Genomic DNA, 6920 nt, shown 5'->3' with positions numbered 1-6920 from the left:
TGATCTGCCCACCTTAACCTCCCAAAGTGTTGGGATTATAGGCATGAGCCAGGGTGCCCAGCCAATATTTTTATCTGCCCAGTGAATTGCAATATCTAGTAAAGTTAATTTTTTTGCCTTATGATCTATATTATTTATATTAATAAAATGGCACCAACTTTTACATTTTCTTTGCATATATGTTTAAATACTTTTACTGTCAACCTTTCAGCACCCCATGTTAAGTCTACCTCATGTAGGGAGGATATACAGATACATCTGGTTTTATTGTGCTTTGGTTCCTTGCACTTCACAGGTATTGTGACTTTTTTCCAAGTTGAAGACGTGTGGCAACCCTGGGTTGGGCAACTCTGTGAGCACCATTTTCCAACAGCACATGCCCACTTTGGGCCTCTGTGTCACATTTTTGTAATTCTCACAATATATAAACTTCTTCATTGTTATTATGTCTGTTATTATGGAGATCTGTGATCAGTGATCTCTGTTGTTACTGGAATTGTTTTGGGGTGCCGCAAACCATGCCCATATAAGGTGACGAACTTAAGATAGACGTGATGTGTGTTCCCACTGCTCTATCAGCTGGTTACACTCCCATGTCTTTTCCTCTCCTGGGGCCTCACCTAAGTGTTTAAGCAAAAGAAAGAATCACATGTCTCTCACTTTAAATCAAAAGCTAGATAGAATTAAGCTTAGCGAGGAAGGTAGGTCAATGGCAGAGACAGGCTGAAATCCGAGCTTGCATGCCAGAGAGCCAAGTTGTGAACGCAAAGGAAAAATTATTGAAGGAAATTAAAAGTGCTTCTCCAGTGAACATACAAATGACGAGATAAAAAAGCAGCCTTATTGCGGATATGAAGAAAGTTTTAATGATGTGGATAGATGATCAAACCAGCCACAATATTTTCTTAAGCCAAAGCCTAATCCACAGCAAGTCCTCAACTCTCCTCAATTTTATGAAGGTTAAGAGAGATGAGGAAGGTGCAGAAAGAAAGTCTGAAGGTACAGAGGTTGGCTCATGAAGTTTGAGAAAATAAAATAAGCCACCTCTGTAACATAAAAGTGCAAGGTGAAGCAGCAAGTGCTGATGTAGATGCTATGGCACGTTGTTCAGAAGATCTAGCTGAGATCACAGATGAAAGTGACTCCACCAAACAACAGATTTTCAATGTAGATGAAACAGAAGGCATCTGTTGGTTCGAAGATGCCTTCTAGGACTTTCGTAACTATAGAGGGGTCAATGCCTGGCTTCAGAACTTCAAAGGACAGGCTGACTCTCTTGTTGCAGGTAAATGTGGCTGCTGACTTTAAGCTGAAGCCAGTGTTCATTAACCGTTCCTAAAATCTCAGGAACCTTAAAAACTATACTACATCTACTTTGCCTGTGTTCTGTAAATGGAATTCAAGGCCTAGATGACAGAAAATTTGTTTGTTTGTTTTTGAGATGGAGTCTTGGCTCACTGCAGCTTCCGCCTCCCAGGTTCAAGTGATTCTCCTGCCCCAGTCTCCTGAGTAGCTGGGACTACAGGTACATACCACCACACCCAGCAAATTTTTGTATTTTTATTAGAGACGGGGTTTCACCATGTTAGCCAGGGTGCTCTTGATGTCTTGAACTTGTGATCCTTTTGCCTTGCCCTCCCAAAGTGCTGGGCAAGGCAAAAGGATCACAAGTTCAAGACATCAAGACCATAGTGAGCCACGGTGCCAGGCCAAAACATTTGTTTACAGCATGGTTTATCGAATATTTTAAGCCCACTTTTGAGACCTACTCTTCAGAAAAGAATATTTATTTTAAAATATTACTACTCATTGACAATGTACCTGGTCACCCAAGAGCTCTGATGAAGATGTACTAAAAGATTAATGTTGCTTTCATGCTCTCTAACACAGCATGCATTTTGCAGCCCATGAATCAATGAGTAATTTTGACTTTTGAGTCTCATTATTAAAAAATATACACTTCATAAGGCTACATTGTTGCAATAGATAGTGATTTACCCTGATGAATTTGGGCAAAGCAATTTGAAAAACTTCTGGGAAAAATTTACCTTTCTAGATGTATTAAGGATGTTCATGATTCATGGGAAAAGGCCAAAATATCAACATTAAAAGAAGTTTGGAAGAAGTTGATTCCAGCCCTCATGGATAACTTTGTGGAGTTCAAGATTTTAGAGGGGGAAGTAAGGGAAGCCTGGCAATGTGTTTGAATTGCTGCAATCTCATGGTAAACCTTGAACAGATGAGGAGTTGCAGCCTATGAATTAGCAAAGAAAGCGGTTTCTTAAGATAGAATCTAATTCCGGTGAAGAATTTAAAACATTGTTAAAATGACAACTAAGCATTTAGAATGTTACATACACTTAGCTGAGAAGGCACTGGCAGGTTATGCGAGGATTGACTTCAGTTTTGAAAGAAGTTCTCCACGTAAAATATTAAAGAGTATTGTATGTATTGAGAAATCTTTCTTGGAAGGAAAAGACAATCGATGTGGCAAACTTTATTGATTTCTTATTTTTAAAAATTGCCACAGCAGCAACTGCCACCCTGATCAGTTGGCAACCATCAGCGTCTAGGCAAGACCCTCCAACAGCAAAAAGATATGACTCGCTGAATATATGTATAATTATAAATATATAGTATACCTATTATATACGTATATAATATAATGGCATTATATATAATATATATTTAATATAGTGGCATTATATATATTATATATGTAACATATATGAGTATGTGTGTGTATAAATAAGTATACAGTTTAACATGTATATTTAACCTAAGAAAAATCTAGTGTTAGTTAATACATTTTCTTTTATTCCCCCAAAACTTAAGAATTCAGGAGATATTTGAATTACATTATATGCTTTTATTCATTCCTGTATACCTAGTTCCAGAGTGCCTTGTATACATGAATAATTATTGAATAAATGCATTAAGATATTTATAGTCTATTATAGATTTGACTCATATTTAGCCATGTTCCTGAGAAATTCCCATGAAACTTGGGATATCGTCACTGCAGGTGATTTATTTTGAAATCAAATGTTGTATTAGAATGTCTCACTGGAAAATTAAGTATGCTGATTATAACACTTAAATTTCTATCTAGATACAAGAAATATATTGTTAATTTCAGTTTGTCACAGTGGAGACCTAAGTGGCCCCTGAGTGTTCATTGCTTTCAATATAGAATTTGGCCCTTGTTCCGAGAAACTTGGAGTAAATAAGATCTTGAGAGATATTCTCTGGTAATCCCTGCTTGTGAGTCTGCACAACTTTTGGCAACACTACCTTTTCCCATGGAGGGAGGAAAAGAATGGAATTCAGCAGCTGTTTGGCTCCCCTTCCCCTCACCCCCACTTCTCCGGGCTGGAATAGAGTGGGAGAAGCTGCCCTCATCCCCAGACCTCCTCCCCATGGAGGCTCCAGCCACATCTGTGCCCCCATGACCTGGAACTTGGTGCGATTTGTGGGTCATCTGTCTTGCAGTATACCTAGGGTTCATGTTGCAGAAAGGCTCAACACGTAAAACAAACTCTCAAGAGTGTTGGCAGTTTAATACTGGTGTAAGTTTGTCTTTAGGGTTATGTTTAGCTCACATCCTGCCCCATCTGGAAACTGTGTTCTAGGTCTCCCAGTTCATGGAGATGCCACCTTTCATGGAATTCCTTTACTCTTAGGGCTCACAACTTGCTGTGGTTTGGCCAAACCTTTCCTGGTCTAAGCTCTGAAAGCCATCTCTGAGAACCTCTCACTCTCTGGCTGACCATCCCTATTCATTGTGTCTGTCACTTCTTTAAGAAGGGAGCACAAAGCCTTGCTGGAATCCTCTTCTTTAGGCTGAGCTTCATGTCTCATAGGTGAAGCTTTCTCTCTGCCTCTTCTTTTCTATTCTGGCGGGGAGATGGAGAATGGGGGGAGGTTCAGAAGAATACGGAGAAGTTGTGCTTTTCATTGCCTTGTCTTCTTTCCCACACGGCACCCCCATCCACTTCCCAGTCCCACCCCAGGACACCCCTGATTGTGAATCTGGGCTGCTTCACCACCGAAGGATGCTTGCCTTCCACACTGTGCCTGGTCCTGGAGAAAGCCTTGGATTGACTGGGGCTGAGGCTACAAGGCATGTGGGCCTGAGCCTGCCCTTCCCACCCCACACACTCCCCGTCCTAGCGTCTTCATTGGCTCTGCATCCAAACAGACTTTACATCCTTGCTTTTTTTAAAAAAATCTTTTCTCATCTTCCATCTAGCTAAGTAGGACGCTAGGTGCATTTACTTCCTTTCATATTAAACTAATTTTTCTGAGAGTTTATGCCAGTGTTAGGCATTGTCCTCATTACTAGGCATGAAAGACAAAGATCTGCACATCTGCACATCAGGGGACAGGCAGGGACAGAAACAAACACAAACACCATGATGAACGTTGTGAAAGAGATCTGTAGAGTCTGGGGTCCAGGAGTGTTCTGTGAGGAAAGAAGCGATGCCTTATGCTTCTTTTTCCTTCTCAATTCTTGCACCAAACAAAGTATCTTAAACAAGATAGGTACTTCATGAAAACTTGTGATGGGTAAACTAGTTGGAGTAGACGTTCTTGAGATAGATCTTGTAATTACGTATTTTTTAAAAAGGTGATGAGCAGTTTGGCTAATTTAAAAACCATTTATGAAATACCAATATGATGATTTTGTTTTTGCATCAGACTATTAAACCTGGCTATTAAAGGGGTTTGGTATGATTCTACAAGTAGCACTGAGTAAGCACCAAATACCTGCTTGTGGAAGATGCAAACATATCCCATATTTCCTCAGGTGGGCTCCTGGTCTACCTCTGCATTTGATACTTGGACTAGCTTTATGTCTTAATTAATGATCCAATAGAAAGAATTAAAACAAAAAATTCATGAAGTTTACAGATGGTACTGAATAAAGAGAAATGACTAACTGGAATAAAGAGTGGTAAGCATTCAATTGCCTTAAAGATACTGGAAATACAGAAAATTTTAAAATACCAAACAAAGGTCAAAGTTCTGTTTGCTAGAAAATGAACTAAAGAGGTTTTAGAAGTAGAAATACCAGGAAGAGAAGACATGGGACAGCAGGAAATTTGGTATTGGTCTAAAACATCATGGTAATGAAATTAGTTATACATAATTTTATATAAAATGATATTTTATAATGTATCGCATGCATGCTTTTGCAATAATCCCACATATTTTATTTTAATCTAAAATTTATTTTATTGGAAAACTGATAATAAATCACTGGACTGAACTGTTATGTTGGAAGTGATAAGTTCCAATTTACATTTTTTACTTTTTTATTTTGACATAATTATAGACTTTCAGAAAAGCTATACAAATAATTCATAGCATACTTATATGTCCCTCACCCAGATTTCTTAAAGGTTAACATTTTATCATACTTGCTTTTTCATTACCTCCCTCTCTCTCGATATACATATTTTTAAACCATTTGAAAGGAGATTGCAAACAGTATTCTCTTTTACCCTTAAACATTCCATGGTTATGCACTCAAAACAAGAACATTCTCTGTTGTAAAAACATCGTACAAGTATAAAAATTTTAAAAAATTAACATTGTTTTTATACCATCAGCTAAACTGGTCTGCAGATCTTAATTCAAATGCTACCAATTTTCCTGTTAATGCACTTTAAAGGAAGAAAATTCTAGGGCCAAAAGTTGTGCAGTGTTCAATCATTATGGCTCATTCTGCTTTAAATATGTAGTGGTTCATTGGTTTTTCCATGGCTATCAGGACTTTGATATTTTTGGTGAGGACGGGGTATTTGTTTTATAGAATAAATCTTGATTTGGTTTTGTCTGATGTTTCTCATATTAGAATCTATGTTTTTTTAATAACACAAAAACAATATTTCAAAGTATATTATATCAGGAGGCACATGATGTTAGGTGTCCCATTTCTGGTGATGTTAACTTTTTCTGGTTAAGGTGAACTCTACAAGTTCATCTACTGTACAGTTACTATTTTTTGTAGCAAAGTTACTTTAAAGGCACTGCTTTTACCTTTATAATTAGTGTCTCATGGGGAGTTACTTTGAGACCATGTAATTGTCCTGTTACTTGTTAAAACACACACCATGGGTTTGTATCCACTCGAGGCCAAGTCACGAGTGATTGAGATATTGCTGTGATGGTTGCCATATGGTTATTCATACCCCATTCATACCCCAAAGGCTCGCTTAGCATATTTAGTCAATTTGGAGTGTTGACCTTTCTTTTGCTTGTGGTTGTTTCTTTAGAGAATTTTCATCATAGAGGTATTCTCACAGGGTCATACATTTATCTATTTTGCTTATTTTCCCTTTTATACTCACTATCCAAAGCATGCCTCATCACTCCTTTGTAAGTCCCCCCTCCCCCCACAGAAGCAACGTCTTTCAATCAAAGACTGCCGCTCAAACTGACTGCATTTATAGTTCCGTTTTTGTAGCATCTGATTGTTCAGGACTCCTTTCATTTTGCACATATAATGGATTTTCTCTTTCTGATGGCAATTTTGGATCAATCTTTGGCCTGCAGCTAACTCCTCTCTTTGCTCTCCCATGAAGTTTTTCTTGGACTTCCCTTTTTCTCCACAAAAACATGCAATTGAATAGTGGATAATGCTCTAGAGGTTATTTTTTTACTTACAGGAAATTTGAAGTTTGAGCATTATTTGAGTCTAGTTACACTGTAGGCATGGATTTTTAATTATAGGGACCTGCTTAAAATTATGAAAGCCTCCGTGTTTCTAGGATTTTGGAAAAGTGGGGGTCAGAGGTGAAAAGGAAGGGAGTAGTGTCTCAGTGAGTGAATGGGTGCTTATCTCACATATTTCTGGTTTTAGGTTTTTTGCATGATGTTTTTGGCATTCTTTGCAATTAAAAATTTATATATAT

Source organism: Sapajus apella, unplaced genomic scaffold (assembly GCF_009761245.1).
Source record: "Sapajus apella isolate SASKATOON/1434 unplaced genomic scaffold, GSC_monkey_1.0 scaffold30, whole genome shotgun sequence".
In the NCBI taxonomy this organism is placed as follows: Eukaryota; Metazoa; Chordata; class Mammalia; order Primates; family Cebidae; genus Sapajus; species Sapajus apella.
The sequence above is the reverse complement of the archived record's forward strand: the minus strand, read 5'-3'. Positions refer to the sequence as shown.